This window comes from Macrobrachium rosenbergii, chromosome 24 (assembly GCF_040412425.1).
Source record: "Macrobrachium rosenbergii isolate ZJJX-2024 chromosome 24, ASM4041242v1, whole genome shotgun sequence".
NCBI classification, from domain to species: Eukaryota; Metazoa; Arthropoda; class Malacostraca; order Decapoda; family Palaemonidae; genus Macrobrachium; species Macrobrachium rosenbergii.
Window position 1 is genome coordinate 32,711,934 of NC_089764.1, and position 11,530 is coordinate 32,723,463.

Sequence of the window (11,530 nt, forward strand, 5' to 3'; positions counted from 1 at the left end):
CTGTCAAGTTTCAAAGATTACCTACTGTCTGTTTTACCAAACAGTAAAGAGAAAATACCTTTAAAAATTCTTGATTTTATCCAAAATTCTCCTTTATTAATAGCTTTTAATATTAGTAACAATAATTTCCATTTATTTTTATTATTTTTTATGTAAGTATTTTAAAAAATATTTTTTTTATATTAATTAGTAATAATTATACAATAGTTACACACAAAAAATAGCCCGAAGTCCAATAGTTGCTGTTCGATGATTTTAAAATCGATTTATTTTTGAGTTTTTAGCCAAAATAAAGAATAATATTTGATACCAAAGAAAATAGGAATGATCTTGGAATATAAATCTTACGTTAAATCTTTAAAATTCGTTGTTATTTACGTAAAATCGAAGGTGAAATGTTTACGTAACCAAATAAAGTTGTCAGTTATTATTATTTGTTTGTTTTTATTTTTTTTGTTATTTTAGTTACTTAAAGTGCCAATAGGAGGCTATAGCGTCGCGGACCCCGTAAATTTCGTAATTCTGACGAACCTAAAGTTAATTACGAAGAATATCAATCTTAAACACATGATGAATATGATATTGAGTATAAATATTAAATATGATAATAAATACATTCAAAATTTATATGGAAATGATTCAGATACGAGCGTAGAGGGAATTACGAGGGTTTCTTTTAGGTTCGTTGTCACTGATCCCTGATGTAAACAATGCTGTTATTTTACTTGAGTTTACCATTATTCGGTTTTCTTTGATTTGAAATTCGAATAAAAATAATTATTGTTTTACCGCTAAAACTAATTTTCAGATATGTTTTACATTTCGTAAATTACTTGTATAGTACGATAAAAATATAGGCGTGCAAATAAACGTGTTAAATTTAGATATATGCAAATATATGGAATGCAAGACGAAGGTAAATAGAAGAGGAACCAATATACTGAAGAGAAACAGAAGAAGAGGTTTAATCTTCCGCTAAAATAAGTCTAGAATGTTTATGCCTCTTTCTTTTCTTAATTTATGAAGTTTATTAGTCATTAACTGGCCATAAACTTTATTATAATTGTTATTTATCGTCAATATTTCAAACTCGAAAGCTAGGAAGAACGTGGTCCTGCAGCAAAATGGATGGTGGCTTTCTAACGTTTTCGAGTAGTTATAACAAGTTCGCGCCCTTTTATGGTAAAATACTTTTAAATAATAAATTTATTATTAGTTATATTTTTATTATTTCACAACAAAACAGATCGAAATATCTTAATTATCTTCGTATTTTCTTTTGATTTTCTCTCCCTTTGTACGAGAACTAGTGAGTGGTACGATAACATAGGGGGGCAATCTTTCTAAAGTTGGGATGCTTGTAGCGTGTTCGATCCCGCATACGGTTAAATATACCTAACAATTATGATTATTATTAATTATTCGTTATAAATGTTACAATTAATCACGTCTGAATGTCTTAACTATCTCTTGATTTCCTTTTTTTCTTTCATTTACTTTCAAAAAGTGTTTTCCCCGCGTCTTCTCTTTTTTTTTTTTATCCGTTGCCTATGCAACCATCTGCCCATAGAGCAGTGACGTCAAGTCATTTTTTTGAGTAGGTGAGTTTAGGATATGGATATGAAACCCTTTTTCTGATCTATGGATATGCCCGAAATTTGAGAGAAAAAAGGTTAACAGGCGAGGTTATACAAACCCCTTTGAGCCCTAGGGCACCCGTCAGTAGGAGAGACAGTGTAATGGGGAAAATATGCCCTTGCTGCAAAATGAATGGGTTTGACTGACTGGTATGAGGGTTTTGACAAGAGTTACCTGATGGTGGATTATGTGGTGTTGATGAGACATTTATGGGTATTAAGGGCATATTTTTCCCATTACAACAGTGCGATTGTAGCGAGTACTGGCAAGTCGGAGATAGCCAGTGAGGAAAAGAGAAGTTTATCGTAGGAGAAAAAGATGAAAAAATAGCTAAAATCTACGGAATTATCATGCCGCATTTCATTTACTCGAAAGGAAAATCGGCCTCGATCGTTAGTAGAAGAGATCGATGGGGGAGGAGTTTTATTTGATCGGAGGAATGGCGGGGGAGAAGGAGTCGAAGTATCGGGGGGAAGGTATTGCTTGAGAGGAGGATGAAAAATGGTAACGAGGGGGGATTTTTAGATCTACTGCTTTTTGGGTTCACCGTCAAGGACAAGTGACGAATTTAAACATGGCCAAAGTTATACCTATATATTTCAAACTTGTCCTGAATTAATAAGCTTTGGCGGTGTTTCTCCCGAAGGACAGATCCTGTGAATACCCGACCGTTCGCAAAGTGACAGCCAATGAGTTGTTGGCTTGTTTCCTACCTTGGTGGCGGGTAGGAATTAAAAAAAAAAAAAAACAGTGAAATGCTGAATATTGTCGAGGATGTGTTTCGACAGTTTTGTGGCTGTTCTATCGTTATCGACGTAATTTTCTCTTAATTTGCATCGTTTCTGGGCATTCTAGTAGCTATAATGTTCTAATGGTTCTTCGACGACTGTTTCGCAATAGGTGCATGCTCTTGGATTATTCTCTATCCTGTGCCAGTTACACAGATATCCTAATCTGTGAATAATAACTGCTAATTTGCGTGGTGTTTCTCTTGCTTATATTATGCGTCTTCTCCCGTTGCCTAGCAACCATCTTCCCCACGTGACGTCACGCCTTACCTTTGAGAGTGTCCCGGCGAATGAGCGACGATTTTCGGCTCTTATTTGCCGTTATTTCGCAGAAAAAACAATCTTTATCAACAACCAAGTATTTATAAATATGGCGGAATTGTATAAACGCGATGTAAATGTGATAAAAATGACGTGTTTAGGTGATATGAGGCATAAAACCGCCGAGTTCGAAGAGACGAGAGGGAAGACATGGCGGTTCTAGCTTGGAAGTATTTACGCTGAAATCCGTCGTGAAATGAAATTTTGAAGTGAATGGAGGATGTAATTTGAATATAATTAAACCGGCGTGAGCTAATGACGTTAATAATTACGGCAGGTATGTAATTAACGTCCAGTTGGCGTTAAAGCGTTAATAATATGAAGTTTTTGGGTTCGTGATTAAAGAGACAATGGCCGATTTCAACATGGCATATTTGAGCCAAAGCTTGTAGTGAGTCGTGTTGCTTGATGAGTCATGCCCTCCAGAGCCTTTTGAATCCAGTCAATTCCTTTGCATTGAGTCATCATGCCCCGCCAGAGCCTAATACTTAGGAGGAGTCCGAGGATTAATGGTGGTGGGAACAAATATGGTAAATCGGAGGTGACGGAGACGCCTGTAATTTCTTTATTCCTTCGTTTATCTGCTTGCTTGCTTTTTCCTTTCTGTCCTGCCTTCATCATTCATTTGGGGCGACACGGTGCCCATTAATGGAATGGTTAGGGTATTCCAGAGATACTTTATTGTAGGTTGGCTACTGCGGAATTTCAGTGCCATGTTACAGACGTCGCCATTTTTTTTTCTTTTTTTTTTTTTAGGTTAAGTTGTTTTAGTTTCCCGTTCAATTTTATAACGGTGTCAATACCCTAGGTGCTGCGACACCAGTCTTAGTGCCCGTTGCCCATTAGTGGAAGGGATAGGCTGTGATATGTTGCCCGCTAGTGGGAAGGTTAGGCTTTAATATGTTGCCCGTTAGTGGGAAGGTTAGGCGTTAATATGTTGCCCGTTAGTGGGAATTAGTGGAAAGGATATGCTGTGATATGTTGCCTGCTAATGGGAAGGTTAGGCCTTAACATGTTGCCTATTAGTGGTATGTTGCCCCGTTAGTGGGAATTAGTGGAAAGTATAGGCTGTGATATGTTGCCTGCTAATGGGAAGGTTAGGCCTTAATATGTTGCCTATTAGTGGGAATCAGTGGAAAGGATAGGCTGTAATATGTTGCCTGCTAGTGGGAAGGTTAGGCGTTAATATGTTGCCCATTTGTGGGAATTAGTGGAAAGGATAGGCTGTGATATGTTGCCCGCTAATGGGAAGGTTAGGCCGTAACATGTGGCCTATTAGTGGTATGTTGCCCCGTCAGTGGGAATTAGCGGAAAGGATAGGCTGTAATACGTTGCCTTAGTGGGAAGGTTAGCACATTGCCTGGTATGTTGCCCATTAGTGGGAATTAGCGGAAAGGATAGGCTGGATGTTGTTAATGGGAAGGTTGGACTTAACATGGCCTGTTTCTGTTAGTGAGAATTAGCGGAAAGGTTAGGCTGTACACGTTGTTGCCCGTTGGTGGGAAGGTTAGGTTAACATGTTGCCTATTAGTGGTATGTTGCTCCGTTAGTGGGAATTAGTGGAAAGGATAGGCTGTGATACGTTGCCCATTAGTGGGAAGGTTAGGCTGTGATACATTGGCGAATCACATTGCTACCAAGGGCTGATGATGCCTTAACATTCCCAAATGGCATTTTGAAATACCTTCACTCGCACAATCATATTGACTTGGAACCCCTTTGTGATAACTGGCCAGCATCCAAGCCTCAAGGATTCTGTAACTTAACCAGCAGTAGTGCAGATCATTCTTGCCCTTGAGAATCCCTCTAGGTGTATCGTAAGATTTGGGATGTCAGGTCCCTTGATGCCACATAGCCTCTGTACTGTGTTGTCCACAACAGTCATGGGTTCTTGATACCACATAGCCCCTCTGTACCATGTTGTCCACAACATTCTTAGGTTCTTGAACAGTCTTAGGTTCTTGATGCCACATAACCCCTGTGCTGGGTTGTTCAGTCTTGGGTTCTTGATGCCACATAACCTCTGTACCATGTTGTCCACAGCAGTCTTGGGCTCTTAATGCCACATAGCCCCTCTGTACTGTGTTGTCCACAACGGTCTTGGATTTTTTTATGCCACATAGCCCTCATATCATGTTCATAGTCTCTCATCCAGCTGCTGCTGTTTGGAGGTATATTCAAGTACCCTTTTCTAAAATTTATATAATTTAATGTTGATTATGCATATTCAGCAATGTTTGTCATATGTACTGTACTCAGATCTCTATGTTGCCATATAATGCACACTGTATAGACATTTCTCACTCCATCTCCCTTTTTTAACATAGCAAGTGGGAATGTTGAACAGGTGTGTTATTTTCTCTCTCGTTCAAAAAGTTTTCATTAAGTGAAAGTTTCCAAGTGTATTTTAAAAAATTATATAATGCTTTTATCTAGTTTTAAAGTTTGATCCTTGCTATGTTTCTATGATCAAAAAACAATTTACAAACGATTTGAACTTTGCTGGTAAGCGTTGAATCTTTTGTAGCATTGAGGTGTAAATATCATTTTATTTGTGATTTCATTTGTGAATTTAGTAAGTATGTTTATGAATTAGGTGAAAATGTGAAACAGACTCCCCTACTGTAAGTATGCTTGTGAATTAGGTGGAACGTTGTGAAAGAGACACCCCACCCCTTTTTGGTATACCAGTAGACCTGTATAAATCCAACATAGTCTCTCTTTGCTGGGAAGGTTTTTCCTGAAATCTCAATTTGTCTTTGTTTAATATCTGTTCACACCCACTTGGCATTCTGTCCTAACTGACATTCAGGCATATATAGAGAGCTTGTACTTGTAGTTTTATGGGCCTGTATATGAATTAGGTGTCATTATTTTTTCTGGTTTGGTGAAATATGTTTGGTGAACTTCATTTTTATACTATTTTTGCTTTCAGAAATGAGAAAGGGTCCTGTGGTTGCATTCAGAATTGATGCAGTACTTCTCACCAATAACTCCATGTTGTGGATTTGTCGGACCTGTGGAACCTTTCAAAGGAGCGTGTTACTGCCAAAGAGGCTATAGTAAGTAACTAGATTGCTACAGCAATCAGCTGAAGCCTTATGTTAATAATTTATTTGAAAATTATGCACATCGGACAGTCCAGTTCCATGTGACAGCACAACCCTGCCTAACCAGTCAGCTAACTGGAAATCTAAGCATACCTGTACATAGAATAATAACATTCCTATCTTTTCCTGTTATTCAGATTTTGATGGCCTTCAAATCCTTCATAATCTTAATACAGTGCTTTACCCTAACAATCTTGCCACTAAGCAATCTTATTTTGAAGTTTTTTTTTTTACAATATCTTACAATGCTTATTTTACAATAACCACAAAAGATCCTTAAGTCTAAATGCATAGACTCACTCTTAATAAATAATATAGATTATATATCTCCTTCATCAAGGAACCAAATGTCCTCAATACTTTTATATAGTAAAATGCAAACATACAATGTGGAGAGTTCTTCCAATCCTTTAGAACTGTTCTAAATAAAGGTGTGTGTTACCCGTCCACAAGGGGTTAAATGATGATGGCCATGCATTCTTGTGCTTGCGTTCTTGTGCTTGCTGCTTTTGCTTTTCTTAGCTGAGGGCAAAATGCAACCAACTTTTTGGTGTTACTTCTGTAAACAGGTGCATTAATTTAAGACAGGACTTTGAGGGTGTAATTTTGATGTGCTTTTGCACTGTAGTCAGCCCATGTAGGGTGGTACTGCTGTCAGTGCACCTCACATGGTGCACTGTAGGCATTACTTAAGTTTCTTTGCAGCGTCCCTTCAACCCCTAGCTGGAAATCTTTTCATTCCTTTTAATGTACGTCTGTTCTCTCTAACGTCTTACTTTCCATGGGGTCTAACAATTGTTTCATTTTAGCATGAGTCTTTAGCTTGAACAAATCCACAATATTTTGTTTCATTGATGCAACATTCAACATTGAGGTTTTCCTCCAGTTACACATGTGAAAACTTTTTTTGTGGGTATGTTTTTGAGTTAAATTTACAGCAGTAATTATGAAGACCTATTGCCATCTAAAAACTTTGTCTAAAATTGTCATAGCTTTGGGCAGTCTTCATCATTAATGTTTTTTCTGCTATTTTTTGCAATGGTTAAACTTGAAGTAACTTCCTTTTTTTGCCTTTGGTAAGGTACTTATATATAAAATAACATTTTTATAATAAAAATGATCAGAGCCCTCCCTCCTCCCCTCAGATGGACGTATGGCAGAAACAGAATGAGCTCGTTGGCTACTAGTTCCTGAGATTCCCATTAGTGGGTGGAACCAGTCACCTGCACTAAACTTTGAAGCATTACCCGCGAATTTTTATTTTTTAAGCTGCCGTGCAAGGGAAACTAAAGCATTTCAGTTACTTGGTAAGTATATATAAAACTTTATTTTATTATAAAAATGACATTTTTACAGTTTTTGTTTTGGTTATATTCCATTTTTGCAAGTTTTCAGCTTCAAAGTGATACCATAAACAGCACTGGATCGTGTAAAATCAATTTTCCGTTTGTCATAAAGAAAAATTTTAATATTTATGCAGTAAGTGGTCGGTGTTTTATTTGCCACATAGGAGTTTTGGAATTCCCCAATGTCTCCAAGTGTTATGAGATTCTTCAAACACTGGGAAGTGATTTAAAGTATTGCAAGAGTACATCTGAAATCACAAAAGGTTGTACTCTCTCTAGCCTAGGGTTACATAGCTTGTCAACTGTCTGTTCCTTGAACTCTGGAATGGCAACCTACCTTCCATTTGCTTTTTGTTATCAGCATTTTTTCTCAGGCCCATCCTAGAAAAAGGTATGAAATCACCATACCACTGCTCTTGACAATTTTTTTTTTTTTTGTTAGAGGTAACAGAATGTATCTGGATTTGTCATTTGTATCAGTTCATGCTCCGACTGGGTCTTGTTTGTTGATAAGACTGCTGTCGCTCACTTAAATCCCTGTTGCCAAGTTGCCCTTGTGGAAGACTGGGTTGCAAGCATATCTTTTTGTGGCATGTTAAGGGACAGCTGGTAATTCAGAATACTTGGGCTTGAATGGCTATAAAAACAATCATGAGTATCACTGAGAGACATTTTACATCAGGGCATTGCATTATACAAATTACTGCAGTAACTTGAACAGTGCAATTTATGATATTTGTTTACTATTTGCAGATGACCTCTTACTTGTCATTGGTGTACTTGACTTTGGGTGGACACCTAGAAACAGGCCTTCTATTAGTAACTTATGGTTGAGGTAAGCTTTCTTGACTAAACACTGCTGTGTTTTTTCAATGTTCTCTAGTTAGTTATAACATAATCTCACAAGGATTCCCCCACTTGCATTCTATAATTTCTAGAAAAGTCAAAAGTAAGCTGAATCATGCATAAAAGGCAGGTTGGCAGATATCATTGTAACTTTAGGGCAGTAGTTCAAGCAGAGTGTCTTTTTTGAAATGTTTTGTGGTCTAAATGTCCACCCTCAATTAGATAAAAAGCAATATATTTAGCCTGTTAAAATGCTGCAGTTTGATCCAAATTATTTCAGCTATCTCCAAAATAGAATGTGCAGTATGCAGTTTCTATAACCAAATCTAGTGGTCCACTGGTATGGTATGCTAACATCGTGGCATGATTGCCCAGATGCATTTGAGTTCATGCCTTCCCAATGCAGTGAAAATCACTGGCTCTGTATCATGGTCAGTTACTGCCACAGTGTGGGGTCTGCGGTGGGAAGTTAAAACCAGCATTCTTTGGAAGCTTGAATTTCAAGTTAATGGGCCCTGTGTGCATGTTCCATGTGATTAGGTTTCATCTACCGAAATAGTAGTACTAATAATAATCAGATATAACTATTTCAGTTAGTGATCATTTAACATCACAAAAACCCACTATTTTAAATGTCAGGATCCCAGAATGCCAAAAGTAGCCTAGTGTTTCAAATAACTGCTTTACACAAAATTTTTTAGATATAATTATTAACGAATGACAGTAAATAAAACTAGTTTTTTAATCAAATAAGTAAAAAGTAAGAGACATTTCGTTTGAATATGCTATTTTAAGCCAGATTATTTGATGACAAGACAGGGAAGCCCAGGTTCAAAGGCTGATAGGCTCTAATCCTTCAAAGTATAGGCTTTGTGGTCACTAAGTAACTGGAGTTAGGTATTTTTAGATAACCCAGAGAGAGGGGGTTATAATCATGTAAGTAATCTTTAAGGTTTTGAATGTATTTCAGTAATTACATGATAAATGTCTTTAGTACATTTTTAAACTGAATTTTCAGTTAAAGATCAACCCCCTCTAAAACACATTAAAAAAACAATTGGATCATTGCACAACCTGGGCACCTTAGATGTAGATAGCTGAAAAGCAGGATTTATTTGAAGCTTAGTTAGTGTAATTATGGGTTATAGCACCCACAAGCTTTTGTGGTTGTGCAGTGTCCAAAAACAAGCAGTAATAGTTGCAAGTTTCATTTTCAAAGGTTTTGTCTTGAAAGGTATCTGAATTAGTATCAGTTTATGCTACATTTGTTTGCCACTTTTCATACAAATACAGCAATAGAAGATTTCTCTGTCTCTTTCCATAAATTCATGTTTGATATTTTTCAAGGGACAAACTCAATTCTTGAAAACTTTTTTGAGATAGTGCGCAGTATATTTGCTACATTTTTAGGATGAGAGAATTGTTTTGGAACAGTTTAATAACTGAATTTCTGCAATGCCATCAGCCTTGTATTTACTTGGTCTGCAAAGTAACAGAGTCTGTTTCTGTTGAGGTGCTGATATGATGCACTGACCAGCACTTTCTTCTGTTCATGTTTCTGTAAAATTGCTGAATGGTTTTCATTCTTGTTAGTTTGAGATGTTGTTTTGTAAAGAGTTGAGTGTACCATTGCCATATCTTTCATTATTATTATTATTATTATTCAGAAGATGAACCGTATTCACAATGAACAAGCCCACAGGTGCCATTGACTTGAAATTCAGGCTTCCAAAGAATATTAAGGTGTTCAGTAGAAAGAAGTAATAGAAAATAAAGGGAAATACAGAAAGAATAGATCGCCTATTAAAAAAAATATTAACAAATTAATAGTTAATTGTTATTTTTGTGAACATCTTTTTAGTGATTTTGGTTCTAAATTTAATCAAAATTGCTCTTAATTTTGATCAGATAAGGACATTCTTTCTTTGCCTGTTTGCATGATAAAGTGAATGGCCTTTCTATTTCCATGTGAATGGTTGCCTAGTGTGAAGAATAGTATTAAAGTGAAATCTATGCTCAATTAAACTTCAGCTTTGAGATTTAAATGCCAAAAGGAAGATGTTGAACATTTTGAAAGCCTTTTTTTGTATTACAGATCTCCATCCATGAAGAATCAACTGGACAAAAATGTCTCAAGATGTTTTTATTTTCAAGACTGAAGTTTTTCAACCTTAATCAAGTGGATACAGTTTCCTCTGAAAACTCTGCAGACTAGGAACAACTGCAGGGACTGCTTCTAATGTTGCTTGCTGTGGAGTTGAACATAAGAATGTGTATGCATAAAAGCTTTTATGTAGAATTATGCATTAACTAGAAATGATTTTGACATTACCCAGAAAAGGGTTGAAATCAGGGTTCCAAAGCGTAGAGATACTTACACCAGTGGGCCCTTTCTACTTTCATTTTCAGTACAAATACGAAATTCATTCCATGGTTATTTGGCAACTAGCCTATTCAGTTTGGCTTAGGACCCAAGTTTAAAATTTCACATCTTATCAGAATGGAAAGGATTTATAGTAAATTTTGCACTCTCTTAAAAAGTTTCAATATGCCGAGTTAAGTTGTGTCCTGCATTCAACTCTCAAAATCAAATGTATCTTTAGTGGTTCTCCAACTTTCAATCCAACATTGTGTATAAAGTATCAGAAACAAATGTGAGATCTTCATTTTCTTTTAATCCAGTAATTATATTTTGAAGGAGTTGCAACATATTAAGTGAGGTCTGATATAGTGAGAGTTAATGTCAACTCAGTGGTTTGGTTCAGCTAGTCGTATTAGTAATACTAAACATTGAAACCATTGATTTAATTCTGTTAAGTGTATAAGTTGAAGAGGGTGGTCTACTTAACTTTATACTCAATTCTTGTTGAAATTAGATATATTAATTGTAATCAGTTTTATAAATCAGTTTTTTATCGCTTTACAAACATAATTTAATATTGAATAAACCTGTGTTCTGTAAATGCTAGATATTGTCATATATCCTGCATGTTTTGTCACTAATTATGGATATTGTATTTGATGTAAAATTGGGAATCGTTATTGTAGTATAGTGATAAATTTAATTTTGTACCAAGGTTGATTTTTGCAGCTATTTACCAGATAGCAGTCTTGAACTGCTGATGTACTTGACCTAAAACCGTATGAGGTCACATGGCATGTTTTTCACATTAGTTTTTGTTCAGCTTGAGATGCAAACCTACAAATAAGTATATTCATATTTTCATTTAACTCCAGCTAAAATGAGTGGTGGTATTCTTATTTAAATGTAAGGCCTCACATGACAAGAGAGAGGCTGTATTTAGCTTTTTACTGTCTCACCCTCAACCTGTAAAACATTCTAGCCTCCTTCACTCCCGTGGCAAATCGGAAATGGCCTTTTTTTTTTAGTTTATACAGTATTTTGTATTTACTCGGTCTTTGTATGGTTGTTATCAAGTTGTCTGGAGAATAATTGACCTCATTTTGTGGGATTTTGTTT

The 11,530-nt window shown here is 36.1% G+C and overlaps 2 long non-coding RNA genes across 3 annotated transcripts; both read left to right on the plus strand.

Moving 5' to 3' along the window:
• Positions 1–2,682: 2,682 nt before the first annotated feature.
• On the plus strand, positions 2,683–7,164 carry LOC136851994 (uncharacterized). Of its 2 annotated transcripts, none has more exons than XR_010857039.1 (3): positions 2,683–3,024; positions 5,683–5,809; positions 7,003–7,164. It is a non-coding gene; the product is annotated as an uncharacterized lncRNA (long non-coding RNA). The 2 variants fall into 2 exon arrangements; XR_010857040.1 differs by lacking the exon at positions 2,683–3,024 and adding an exon at positions 3,121–3,277.
• Positions 7,165–7,247: 83 nt separating this feature from the next.
• Positions 7,248–11,263, plus strand: LOC136851995 (uncharacterized). Its single transcript, XR_010857041.1, has 2 exons — positions 7,248–8,038; positions 10,145–11,263. It is a non-coding gene; the product is annotated as an uncharacterized lncRNA (long non-coding RNA).
• Positions 11,264–11,530: the final 267 nt, after the last annotated feature.